Raw genomic sequence first — 15,139 nt, 5'->3', positions numbered from 1 at the left:
TCTTCATCTGAAACCCTTCCACCGTGCCTTCTAAAGTAGTCACTCATGATCAGCACATTGTCCCATATCGTCACTGTCTCCTTGACCATCTTTTGCCTTCTCTAAAACCTGACTCTATCCCTCGAGGATGGCTCCTCCTCCTGCAGACCTCTCACATCAAGGCTGCATCTGCTCACAAGCTACAAGCTGCATCATCAGAGTGAGGGGATAAAATCAGAGCTCTAATCTCTCCCTCATTGCCTTTACTCCACCAGTGCTCCCTGCTCTAGACTAGATCTCCACTGCTTTGTTAACAAACAAATGCTCGTTTCCACAAGACTCAGACCATTTGACCATAACACGCTCTAGCACACTCTATTTCTGTCATCTTTCTATCTCCTTATTTATCGAACACCCACAGTTCAGTCTTCTTCTTTTCAAAGACCCCCTTCATGCAGGTGACTCACTTGATTTCTGAATCCCTTGACCTCCTCATCTTCGATGCCCGTCTCCTCCATTCCACTCCAGGCACTTCTTTCAAAGTCACACTTTGGAACTTGTCATCACTACAGCTCCACTTCTGAAATTACTGATTCGAACACTCTCCTCTCTGACAACAACTTCCTAACCTTCCAGCTTGCTTGGTAAAGCACCTCCCCTGCAAGTGTGCTTTCACCTCATCAGGACCCCCCAAACATTGATAACTACACTCTCTCTTAATCCATCAAACACCTCCTGTCTTCAATTCTCTCTTTCTCCAGCTCAGATTCCATGTTCTACTATTTCATATATTTTTTATGTACTATAATTTCCCATACCTTGTCCTTCCTCCACACTCACCTTTAACAAAAAAAGGCAATTTGAGAAACCCCACCATATGAAGGTAATTCAGAAACTTCATGGTAAGATTTGTATTATCTTTTAATTCTATTTTTCCTTGAACTTTTTGAAGTACCCTTGTACCTCCTCTGAATGTATATGCCCACGCTATTGATATACATGTATCGTTATACATTCATGGTCTCCGACTGAAACAAGGTTCCCAATGCCACCTGGCAACACCTCTCTACCATTCTCTTCAACAACCACCTCAAAGCTTTTCTACTTTTCTCAAACTTCGATCATTCCCTGATGATATGTGCCCACCTACTCTCAGCATATGACTTTGCCTCCTAGAGAGGCAACCATAGCGAAAGTAAAAGCCTTTGGACACTGAATTTCTTAATTTACTACCCACCAGATCTACAGCTCCACCCATGAGGTTTTTGCATCCCCTTTCTTCTGTCAGATTACATGCAGGAGGCATCCTTCCCTCTGTACGTTCTTGTGTTCTCTGGACCTTTCACAGGGCTACTTTCTCACCTATGTCTCATGTGTATCTTGAATCTTTAAAATTTTCTCCTTACTGGGTTCTTGCCAAGAGCATTTAAAAATACTGTAGCCTCTTTAATCTTAGAGGAAATCTTCCCTCTTCCATTCTGTAAACACACACACACACACACTCTCTCACATACACACCCCTCACAGAAACCTCTCTGGACCCCCATCCTCATCCAGCTGCTGCCCTCTCCCTTCCTTTACTGTTAGAGCCAATGTCTTTGGAGAGTTACCTATAATTTTCTATTCTGGCTTCTGTTCTCTACCATGTCATTAAAACTGTATTCACTAAGGTCACCAAGGAATTCCATAAGGCTAAATCTAATGGATCTCTGAGGCTTATCTTGCTTGACCATTTAACCCTTTTAATATGTTGTCCACTCCCCTATTCTTGAAGTGAATTAGGCTGGCTAAAAGACGGAGCACACAGTGAAGCAATACATTCCAATCAGTGCACTAGAGACCTGGAATCTGAGCATCTTTTTTAATTGACACTGTAATTGTACATATTTATGGACATATGTAATTGTACATAAAATTTGATGTTTTGATATATTGCATAATGATCACATCATGGAAGGTACTTAGTGTATCCATCACCTCACCTATTTATGATTTCTTTGTGGTAAGAACATTCAAAAGTCTCTCTTCTAGCTATTTTGTAATGTACAATACCTTACAGTTAACCATAGCCACCCTACTGTGCAACAGAACACCAGAACCAGAAGTTATTCCTCCTATCTAATTGTGACTTTGTACCCATTGACCAGCCTCTCCTCCTACCCCCCACCCCTCCCCCTGCCCAGTCTCTGGTAACCACTGTTCTGCTTTCTGCTTTTAAGATATCAACTCTTTTTTTAGATTCCACATATGAGTGAAATCATGCAGTATTTGTCTTTTTGTGTCTGGCTTATTTCTCTTAACATGGTGTCCTCCAGGTCAATAGGCATTTTTTCTCTAACTACAGCCTTTCTACCACAAGGTCACTTAGCATCTCTGGGCTTCAGTGCCACATTTTTAAAGTGAAGAGAAGAATTTATGTAAGAAAATGTGAGGGTGGATCAGATGGCTTCTTGAGGTCGTTTTTAGCCCCTGGAATTCATGGTTGCTGATTTTGAGTCACACGTGAGTTAGCAGTCACATTTGTATGCATGGTTCAGCATTCCCATCTCTGAAGTAAGACATTTTTCTCTTGCTGCCTGAATTACTTCTAGGTTATAAATTCAACTTTTGGAAGCAATATTAACTCTTTAAAGTCTCTAATCTGCTCTTTGCTAATGACTGTACTTTCTAGAGAGGAATGGCTAGCCAATTGAAATATCAAGTTAGCTTCTTCAGTATGCTAAAAATCCTAAGCTATTTAAATTCACAGAAATGAAAGTATGCTCACTGGGTCGAGGCACTAAAGGGATAACATTTTTTCTGCCCCAAAGACTAGAGCTATTAGGAAGAAATATACAATGTTTACACTGGTCTCAATTCTGTGATTGTTACTTCTTCAGTCCTACAATAGAAAAATAGTCTTATAAAAATCTTGAGAGGAAAAAATGGCTTAAGTAACAGAAAAGAACGTGTTTGTATTTCTAGACCACCCAATGGTGTCGTAGAAAGGCAGTGGACCTAGAGCTAGAACCAGATTTAAATTGGTTCAATCAGCATTTGCTCTGTGAACAAGGACAAGCTACCTCAGGTTGCTCATCTATAAAATGAGGACAGTAATGTACTTATTGGGCCTCTCAGTATCGTTGTGAAAATCAAATCAGCCTATAAATATAAAAGACTCTGAAGAGTAAAAAGTTCTGTACAACCTAAAGCATTCACTGATAGAGAAATAACAATGTCCTCATAAGAAGGTCTATTGGAGAAAGGAATCTCTGAATGCATTTGTAGTAAATAGAGCATTCAGTTAGTACTTCAGACTACACAGTTATCATAGATGATGACACAGCAGAGTCAGAAACTGGTAGAATATTAGCTTGTTGTGGGGAGGGGCAGAGAGTTTTAGGAAGGGAGAAGCACATGAGAATTGTTGGCTCCAATCTTCTCTCTATATGTACCTGTTTTAACCTACAGAGGTTGAAACTTGAAGGAGATGACTTATGACTGTTCAGCCATAGAGATTGTTCTTTTGCAGAAGTTTTTTAAAAGGATTATTACTTAAAAGAAAGGAGTAATCCAGAAAGAAATACAAGTCTTAATAGAGTAAAAAAAAAAGATAACTTAGGTCTGTGAATTCCTTTAAAATTTTAATGAATTGGAAAAATATGGTCCTGTCTCATTGATATGTCAGAGAAAATGTTCTTTTCCCCTTCTCTTAAGTTTTTGTTGTTAAAAGACACTATATATAAGAGAGGTGGAAGCTTCCTCCATTTACCTGATTGAAACTCACCTCAAAGATATTAATATGAAAGTCAAACCAGGTACATTATGGTATGTGAATTTAGCTACTTCCATTTTACATTGTTGTTCCTTCTCACATAGTCCTACACATGGTGTGGTTGTAGTAATCTTTTCCTTAGAAATCTGCTCAGAACATCCAGTCGTTAGGCATATTATTTCATGCATAGACATTTGCTTTTCTCCCTTTTCTATTCATATTTTGAACTAGGGCCACCTAAAGCAATGATTTTTTTTTTAAACATATCTTTCTCCTCTTATTCTATTCCATAAATTCACTGCTCCACTTTTTTTTTGTAACGTTTAGAACATTTTATTAAAGTACAAAATTGTTGGCATTAAGGTAAGTAGAAAGACATAGTAAATATTTACAAAAGCGTTGATAGCATAACTCAAGTCACACACATATAACAATGAAGAAAGATCTTTAAAAATTTACAATTAAAATTATGGAGATTTCTTAAAATGAATCTAATGGCTCACTGCTGAGCATGGCTTCAATACAACATGTAAGATCTTTGAGCAAATGTCCTCTGCTCTTCTGCAATCCAGTGCTCCCTAGAAATTTGTTCTTTGGAAGATTCAGACTCAGAGCTAGCCAGAGGGAACTAGCTGAGAGTTGAGATAGTCATAAAACCGGCCTAATTTTATTCATCCTATTGACTGTGGTGGGGTTATACAGACACAGCCAAGGTGTTTTTCTTCAGCCTCTAACGCTATTAAAAAGGATATGAGGTCTGCTACTCACAAGAGGTCCTATGAAAAAATTATTAAATAATTTCATGGGTCCCTCTATTCCATCCAATTTGGGAAACAACAGTTTAGTCTCAAAGATTTGTATGCTTTTTTCAGCATCCTACAGTATGAAGAAAAAGATAAAGTTCTCTATATCCCACTCTACTTGGGTCTATAAGATTCTTACTTGCAAATAATGGAATCCACTAGAACTGGTTTAAGCAGAAAGGGTTCTATTAAGGATGATCAAATCACTCACACAAATCTTTGGGACAGCCAAAGAAGGAACTTTTTAGCAAAAGCACCACAGCAGCCGACAATCAACCATTTGGCACTATCCATGCTAGAGGGTAACATAGGTTCCCATTACAATCAGTAGTCTTTGTGCCTGGTGTTCATTCTTAAATTTTGATGGTGGGGTAATACAAAATGGCTTTCAGGTTTTGAGTATACATGGGAAACAGGATGTTTGAAATTGATAGAAATGGAAACATTTGAACAGTTTTGGATTTTTTTCTTTCTCAGTTTGTTTGCCGTAGTGTTTCCCAAAGATGGGACACTTTTCTCTGACAACATTCAAGATGATTTAGGTACTACAGGATTGTGACATTATATAACATTGAATCCATATTGAGGAATGTATTTTGTTTTCAATAATCTTTCAATCTTGATTATATTAGGGAAAACCCTAGTATTTATGCTAGTGTTTTTAACACTTTCCTACCCTTGCTTACATCCCTTTTTAACAGAAAAGAGCAATTCTCACTCAGGCTCAGAGCATTCAGCAGGCAGGCAATGGAATTGAGTTAAATTTTAATAATAGTATTTTAGTTTTATTGTATTTATTTTTACAATTTACTTTTTATTCGTGGTACTAATGCTGGTTTTCCATTTCCAAGTCATTAAAGTTTCCTCTTAAAATAAAAAATTTTCAAGTAAAAAAGTGAATCAATTTACAGAAAATATTAAATATATAACACACATGTAGTAAGTAAATATAGCAAAAGCCATTAAGGTGAATGGCAAATGACTAAAATCCCAGAAATACTGCCTTATGTATTATTTATGACACTCTATATATGGTGTATTAATTTCCTTTCTGTATGCCATCAAATTTTAATAATCCCGTAGGATGGCATGATGGTTTGGTCTGCAACAGATCTTGGTTCAAATTCCAGTCATTCCATTGTTTAGCTTTGTGACTTGGAGCAAGTTACTTAACTTCTGTCTAATCCTTTTCATCTGTAAAATGCAGGTAACATTAGCTTACAGGATGGAGTGGTTTATGGAGGTAATGAATTTAAACTGTCTCACAGTGTCCAGCACAAGGCAGAAGTTCAAAAAGTGGTGGCTATTGTCAGAGAGGGTAGATATTAGACTTATTTCACAGATGAGAAAATTCAGACTCAGAGAAGTTATGTGTTTAGTATAAAGTATTACCTACTTAGGCAATCATTTTGGGGGCATTGATTCATATTTCAAAAGCCCCATTTCAACACATTCCTGATGAAAGAGTAGCTAGGAAGGAATATATACAAAGACTTTGACTCTATTACTGATTTGGTGCAGCATTTCGGTAAATTGCTAGTTGCTTCAGTTAGATTGACATCAGTGCTGATGTTGCTGTGTGAGTAAACTTGATCCTGAGAGGTCCTTTTCAATTTGCTCTAGTCCATGACAACAGAGTATAGTTATCACTCAACTAAATTCTGTTGGTGACAAGAGGGGCAGAATGAAAGGACACAATGATGAAAATTAATCTTCATTACTGGAAAATAAAACTGAAAATAGGGACAATTTTCTTTTTCTTTTTCTTTTTTCCTTTAGCAGTAAAGCCAGGGAAGCATGGGTTTTAAGAGCACTGGTTCAGGAGCATTTGTTCACTCATGTGTGAAGAGACCAGACATCAGGACCAGGGACCACAGCAAGAATAACCTTACCCAGAATTATTATTATCTCATGAGCCTGCAGTGCTGTACAACCTCTTTTGCCAGGCCAGATTGGTGTATGAAACTGAGCTCACTTTGCTCTTGACAAATGCAGTGCTGACAATCTGTAAGTATAAAATTATGACATATATTTCTGGAATTTCTATATTAAGAAATGATCAGTTTTATTAAAAAAAACAAAAACAAAGAAAAACTTAGAACAGATTTAAGATTAGGCCACAAGTCAGTGGGAAAAAAGTATTAAGAGCTTGGAAAATTCTGACTTACTTCATACCCAATCTCAGGCAACGCCAAACCCTCCTTCCTCACACTCATAGTCAATGTGGTCTAGACTATATTTACTCAACAAGTACATTCACTTGCTTTCCTAAGTGACAACAGAACCTTATCACGATATTTATCAGCATGTATGTAAAAGGCACTTATCAGATGATTTTTAAAGACATTAAAATAAAATTGTTTTAAGATTGTGTTTGTATCACATTCTTCTTGAGCAATTCAATAGCAAGTAGCAGTATTCTTGTTGCAGGGGTGACTATGCCATCACGTATTAACAGTACCAGTTCCACATGGAAGTACATAAAGATGAAAATCTTAAAAAACCACAAAATGTCATCAGTGCGAGTAGTCACAATAACTTCTAAAGGTAAAAGACTAAATCTATTTTACAAAAATTTTTGGCCAACACATCTGTACTTTCTAGATTATCTTTTATGTAATCTGTGATCTGATTGCTTGACAAATTAGACATGTAAACAGGAGATGATCCTAATGAAAAACAGTGGCAATGTATTTGTTCAAAGTTGCCTGAGGTTACTTAAAAAGCAAATATGAGAAACACATGATTCTGGTAGAAGGGTAGGATTCCCATGAAATGGTTAATCTTCTAAAGAAGGCAAGCCATTTGTTAAATGCAGGGATTTCAGTGTCAAGAGTGAGGCAAAGTGGCAAGTTTCCCAGCAGAAATGGAGCAGGTTCCTAGAGATGCATGTTGCAAGTATCCTGATTTGTGGCAAACTCATTTGCCTCAGGAAGTCACTGACAGTGGGGGAGGAAAGAGAGTAGGTGCTATAGTTGTGTCTAATATGCAGACAAAATAGCAATCAAAACCCAGGAGATGACATTCAATTATTAAAGGATCCAAGTCATTTGTACAGTGCACCTAGCCAACACTCAAAACATCTCAAAGAAAACAATTTCCCAAACTAGGAAATAGCAAACTGCAAGATCAGAACAGTTGTATCTAAACTCAGATAGGAGCAGTCATAGCATTAAAACAGAATGGGTTTAATAATAAATCTTGGCCATACAACTGCTACCTACAGAGCAGTAAATGTTTAAGGTTCATTTGTTCTGTCTCCTTTTAAACAGTATACAGTGTACTATGTATGCATATACAACGATGCCATTATATTCTGGCAGTAGTTGAAGAAATGGCTGTGGCATGATTAATTATAGACCAGAATTGCTTGACAGCAGAGCTGTCAAATATGAAAACACTTGCCAGGTTTTTTAATTGGACAAATTGAGGAATGTGCAGTGTTGTTGCTATAACTGAAATCAATCTACAATTTCAGTAAAAATTAACCCTTTAATACTGTCTTTCTCTTTCTGCACAATGTCAAAAACAAACAAACAAAACCTCCACAGAAATGCTTACATGCAGACATGCATTCAAGATTGATGACTGATAAATAAATAAAGGAGCAGAATTTGTAAGGCCTTTTGAAGTTTTCAAAGAGCTTTCATATACATTATTTTGTTAATCCTCATAACACTATGAGATTGACTGGGCAGGCACTTCATTCAATTCAACTCTCAGTGAGGCCTACTCTAGACCAAGTTTTGTGCTAGACACTCAAGATAAAAACATAAAGTAGATGACATCCCTGTTGCCAATAAATCTAACAAATGAGGAAACTGAGTCTAAGAGAGGTAGAGATGGTCTAGTAAGTTTTTGCTGTAAAGGCCAAAAGTCTACATCTCTGGACTCAAAATACAATGCTTTTGTCCTTTTGCCATGCTAACTCTGAATGGAATGAGGCCAAATTAGCCAAAAGAGAAACACATTTTTGTTGAAAGCTGGTTTCCAAGGCACTCTAAATTTCATGCCTTGAAACCAGCTTTGTAGATAACTCAATTTTAAGGTCACGTACCTATTAAAGCAAGGTTTTTAAACCACTGATTTTATTTCCTTTAGGAGAAATGCTGAATAAACTTGTATTAAAACAGTGAATTTTTCAGCTTTGACATGGAAGTCATCAGTCCCTGCCTTATAACAAGAAAAAGCTCGACAAACTGAAAATCAGTGACTGTTTTGGGATCCATTAGATAACTAAGTTGCAGGACAAAAAGCCACCCCAAAATTTAGAGAGACAGGTGCATCCAGACAGACACAGCCACAATCTGTTTACCTACAACAGAAGCCCACTGGAGCCATAAACTGCTAGAAATGCTTCTGGGGATTTTGTTGTATTGCTGGAGGCTGAGCATGGATGACCTGAGACTTAAAAACTTCTTGTTTTACCTCCAAGAACCCCACCAGGTTCCCACCTGTGAAAACTGGAGAAAAATCCCCTTGTATCTCACACAGGAGGAGGGTAAATGTAACAATTTTGAAATACACCATGGGAAAAGTAACTATCTAAGCATGTTTATACTATGCACTTGTATTAGTTGGTTTTGTGTTGCTGTAACAGAATATCTGAGACTGGGTAATTTATAAAGAACAGAGGTCTATTTGGTTTATGATTCTGGGACAGTTGTGTCTGGTGCAGGCCTCAGGCTGCTTCTATTCATGGTAGAAAGCAGTAGAGAGAGCAAGGGGAGGTGCCAGGGTCTTATAAACAACCAGCTCTTGTGGGAACTAATACAGTGAGAACTTAACCACTACCCCTATCCCCCAGGGAGAACATTCATGAATTCATGAGGGATCTGCCCCTATGATTCAAATGGCTCCCAACACTGCCACATTAGATTTAGACACAGACTCTATCAGTATTCTTGACAGTGATGAGAATGACACTATCTCTCTGTGTGCTTCCTCCCGAAACCCATAACCCCAGTCTAATCGTGAGAAGAATAACGGACAGATCCCAACTGAGAGACATATAGGAAATACCTGACCAGGACTCCTCAAAACTGTCAAAGTCAACAAACACAAGGAAAGTCTGAGAAACGGTCACAGACAAGAGGAGCCTAAGGAGACATAATGACTCAATGTAATATGTCATGTGTAATCAAGACATTAGGTAAAAACTAAAGAAATCCAAAGAAAGTGTGGGCTTTGGTTAATAATCAACATTGGTTCATTTGTTGTAAACTATTAATGATAGGAGAAATTAATTGTGAGGTACATGAGACCTTTCAGTATTATCTTTGCAAATTTTCTGTAAACCTAAATCTATTTAAAAACCATGGGGAAAATGTAAACAGAGGGAAATAGGTTGTGAAATAACTTCTTAAATTCACAGCTTCCTCAGAAATATCTATTATCAGGAAAAAGACTCTATAGTTACACTCTATAGTTCTCTGTCTCTTAAGGCCTCTTAAGGCCTCCTCTTTGGCTTCTCATCTTTGGATGAGACACCCAAGGAGTTGTGAGGAAGATAGTGGTCTCCCATTTAGTCACACAGACTGATGAATCAGCCCTTCAAATCCTGGAGTGACAGATTTCACAGTAAACAGCAGTTCCATGAAATAAAATCTGTCACAAAGGATACTAATTTCTGACTTACAAGCATGGCCAGAAAGGGCACACATAAGTAGAAGTACACACAGATGTGTTTGAGCCAATTCTCTCCCTTTACAGATGAACATATTGAGGTCCAGGAGGTGGGGGGAGTCATCCGTGTTGGATTCAGGATTAGAACTCAGTTTCGCTCTGTCTACCAATGTTTTGTTATAAAATACTTCAAACATACAGTTAAAATTATACTACAGTGAACACCTATACCCGACACTAGATTCAATGGTTAACATTTTGTTATATTTGCTTCATGTATTTGCAAAACCATTTAAAAGTAATTTGTACCCCTTGTGACACTTCATCCCTAAATATATTTTCTAAGAATAAGGGTATTTTTCTACATATTCACAATACACTATAAAAGTAATTAAAAATAATACCTTAATGTATCTAATACTCAGTCCATTTTCTAAATTTTCCAGTGTGTGTCACAAATGTCTTAATAGATTTCTTTCCCCCCAGATCAGGATCTAATCAAGATATCTCATTGCATTTGTTTTATCTTTATAATCTCTGTCCAACTGAAACATCCCCCAAACATTTCTTTTAGTGATATTAACATTTTGTAAAGTGCCCCACATTCTAGAATTGCCTGGTTATTTTCTCTTTGTGTCATTTAATTTGTTTCTCTCTCCACTATACTTTCTATGAAGAAAGTTGGGTTCAAAGTCTTGAGTAGATTCAGATAAATCTTTTTTTTTTTTTCTTTTGGTGAAAATATTTCATAGCTTATGCTGTGTCATTCGTGTAGCATCACATCAGGAGGTCCACAATGTCAGGCTGTCCCTCTGCGAATGATGCAAGTTTTGATGACTGAGTTAAGGTGGTGACCTCCCTCACCCCCCGTTGTAAAGATACAATGTTTTCCTATGTTACGAGCAAACAATCTTTGGGGTACTGTTTTGGCAATGAGAACATATCCTGTTTCTCAACAACCTGACACCTAATGGTTTTAATATCCTTTGATGGACCTTTCCTGAGTCAGTTATCCCACTACAGGCTGCAAAATGGTAATTTTTCTATTTTCCTATAATTCTTTCATTCCTTCTACATATGTTTTCTGGGAATCTTCTGTAAAGAAGAACTTTTCCTTATCTACTAGTGATGAATGACTATTACTCCTGAAAAAGAAAAAAAGCATGGCAAATGCTAAGTTCATTTTCTTTAGTTACTAATTTCAGAATAAAGAGATGATGTAAGGGCCCAGCCCGTGGTGCACTTGGTAGAGTGCTGATCCTATATAGGACTGACCGGTGCACTCACTGGCTGAGTGCCGGTCACGAAAAAACGACAAAAAAAAAAAAGAGATGATGTAAGAGTCTATCAAAAAGTGGCAAAACAGGTTTTTCTCTTTTTCTTTCCTTACTTTCTTTTTGGGTTTCACTGGGGGAGTCATAGGTTATTACTGACATTCATTAATCTTTCTGATGCTCAGATAGACCAAAATTCAGCCAGTGGAAGTTTCTTCAACTATCCTATTGCCATGTCCCCACAAGTATATTAGAGCCTCCTTATTTTCTGGCCAAAGATAACCCAGGATCACCTTGTATCCTGCCTTTAACCTCCTTCTCCTAGAACACATGGTTACTTTTATTTAGAAATTGAGGTCTGGACACTGAGGTGTGCCCATTTCTTCTGGGGTCCTTTCAGTGAACGGATAGGAAATGTATGTTATAAAAGAGTTTATTTGAAGATGAACTGAGAATGCCTATGTAGGCTCAGAGCACAGTAGGTAACGCATTGTGTCATAGCAGGTGTCATTATCATTTTCCAGGTGAAAAAATAAAGCTCAGAGAAAATAACTTGCCTGAGGTTACTTAGATCATAAGTGGCAAGGCTGAATTTTGAACACATTTCTCTAACTCCCAAGTCCATGGTTCTTCTGCTACACTATCTATAGAAGATAATTTGATCATGTGTATTTCTACCCAGTATGCTTTGTGTTTGGAAATTTTTCATATTATGATTCCCAGTTCCCCAATTAAAAATATCAGAATTCACTTTTTTTAACCCTCCCTTCCAGCTAGGGTGCAGGTACTGCCAATTAGATGTATGCACTAAGACTTCAATCTGAAGAACAGTGTGAATCTGCAGGTACTAAACACAATTCATTTTTATAAAAATGGTGGCAGAAGCTTCTGGTTTGGGGGGACAGCAGCAGAAGAATTTCTGGTATCCAGTGGATAGCACCCAGGGAACAAGCAATGTAATGAAGCAGTGACAGAAACAGTGGGGTTTTTGCCAGAATAATTTATCAGTGTAGCTTGGCCATCATTCCTGGTTGTATGTTCTCCAAGCCTGAGTGTAATCCTCCTTGAGTTTTAATAAATTCCTTTTATGCTTAAATTGAGTAGACTGAGTTTTGCTGTTTACAACAAGAAACCTTGACTGATAACAGTATGTCACTTTCTCCAAACAGTAGGCTGTATGACACACTGGTGAGCCAAAAATAGGCAACAGGTGTATCATGAGTTTGGATTGTTTCTGCCAGTTTATATCTCATGATCCAACTATCCCCACCCTAAGAAAGCTGTTCTTCTCATTCTGAACCTTAGAGTCTTACTTTCATACTCAGACTTAGATCTTGCATACTGACTTTTGACCTTCCTTTAATAATAACAATGAGAATGAGGGAAGAAAGACAAAGATACAGCTACAGTAAGGGAGAAGATGCCAGGCACCGTCAGGAAGTCAGTGCTGCCCACAGCTGTGGAGACAAAGATGGTGTTGAGCCCAAATGAAGATGCTACCATGTGAGCATTGTTTACCATTCACTGTGCTATGCACCCTGTTTCTTAATCTTCCCAACGATTCTGTGACGTGGTTTTTAAAAAATATATATTATGTTGAAACAACCTAAGGTTCAGAGAGGATAAGTGACAGATTGAAGAAGAAATTACTGAATGTTTTATTTTTGCTATGGGTTAAATATTTCCCCAGAAGTTCATGTGTTGGAAACTTGATTCCCATTATAATGGTGTTAAGAGGGTGGGAAATCTGATTATGGTATTTGAAAGATGCAGCCTTTAAGAGGTGGTTGGATCATGAGGACTATGCTCTCATGAATGAATTAATCCATTCATGGAATAATACATTATCATGGGTGTGAACTGGTGGCTTTATAAGAAGAGCACATGGGAAAGCTCTGGCTATTTTCACCATGTGATGCTCTGGTCACCTCAGGACCCTGTAGAGAGTTCTCACCCAGAAGAAGGTCCTTTACAGATGGACCTGGACCATGCACTTCCCAGCCTTCAAAACTGTAAGAAATAATTTTTATTTCTTTATAAATTACTGAGTTTCAGGTATTCTGTCGTAAGCAATAGAAAATGGACTAATAATACAATTTTAAAGATAGAAACTGCATGATTAGATTTGTTGTTGAACCAACACTTTGGCAGCAGTGACGATAATAGGGACTCATCTAGTCAGAAGGCTACTGCGAAGGTCCAAGGAAAAAGTGACTAACTCTCATAAGTTCCCAGCCCATAATTCTTTTTTAGATTCAAATGCACCTTCTACAGAACCAAGGGTTTCTGCTGTACTGACCCTCCAACTTCAGATCATTAGTCACCATGTGTTTTAGGCGTATCACTATCCTAACTGTGCTGCAGTGATCTCTAGATGAAGTTCCAGTGGGTGACTTCACCACCTCCTCTTTTCATGCTGGGGATTGTATTGTCTGACAATGGTTAGATAGTAGGGCCCATTTGAATTTATTCAACAAACACATAGAAATGCCTATAATATGCCAAGTGTTGAGAAAAGAGCAATAAACAAAACAAAAACAGTTCCCACCTTCATAAATGGTCTCGCAGAGAAAGAGTCACTTGAACAGGAAATTACATGGCAGTGCAATTGTTTCCCTGGTCATAAGAATTACATATTAGACAAGTTTCATCCTAGACTCAGTGAATTTGAATCTCTAGAGGAGGCTCTTGGGAGCCTGAGTGTTTAATAAATGCCCCAGGTGAGTCTCATCTTCGGGGAAATTTATGAACACTCACTGCATTAGGCAAAGTGTGGGGTGCTGGGGAGCTCCTAGAAAGAGTGTTCAACCCAGTTTCAAATCAGAGAAGGTTTCTAGAGTAAATGACAACTAATATGAGACCTGATGATGAACAAGTACGTGCCAGTCAAGTGAAGGGGTAGGAGAGAAGGAAAAATATTTTCCGAGCCCTCATTTCTCTGTTCTGGCTCCAACCCCGACTTTCTCAGAGGCCCAACTTGAGTTACTGTGAAAGAGGACAGAATGTTTGGGGCTCCCTTCAGGGCAAACAAGACACTAACCTACAACTGAAAGGGACAGCATTTCTATTATCCCAAGTACTCTTGGGGTTAAAAGTAATAAATTTCTTTTAAATGACAGGTAGTTACAAATGCAAATCCATAAAGATCCACATGGATTGGGAGGGAAGTAATAATCCCCTAAGAGTCATCCTGGGATTAGGAGAGGGGGTCCCTGCTTTTGCATGGAGACACAGATGCCTCCCAAAGGACACTCTTCCCTCATGGACTGTGGACTTTCTGAAAATTGGGACTGCATCTTGTTTATTATTTTATTCCTGGTGCCTAGCAGCTCAATAAATATTACTTCAGTGCACAAGTCAGTTATAAAATCAAGGGAATATTATTTGCACTTCTACATGAAATACTTTGTTGGGCATAGCTACAGTCTGTCTTCCTGAACTTCTCACCACCAAGTGTGTTCACTATGTGCTCTGACACTAAGCATTCTCTCTCATAGTATCTCTGTAAGCTGAGAAAACAGTATAGAAAGTGTCCTGACACCAGTGTGACACTGTTCTCAAACTACCAAAGTTTATGAAAAACCTCCAGTGATATGTAGATGCTGCTCTTACTTGCTATGAGTCTTCAAGCAAGAGAACATGAGTTCCCATACAGTACAAGGCCAGTGATTCTGGATAACCTACTAGCATTCTTGTGCATAGCC

Source organism: Cynocephalus volans, chromosome 1, assembly GCF_027409185.1.
Source record: "Cynocephalus volans isolate mCynVol1 chromosome 1, mCynVol1.pri, whole genome shotgun sequence".
Lineage (NCBI taxonomy): Eukaryota > Metazoa > Chordata > Mammalia > Dermoptera > Cynocephalidae > Cynocephalus > Cynocephalus volans.
Note: the sequence above shows the minus strand (reverse complement) of the source record.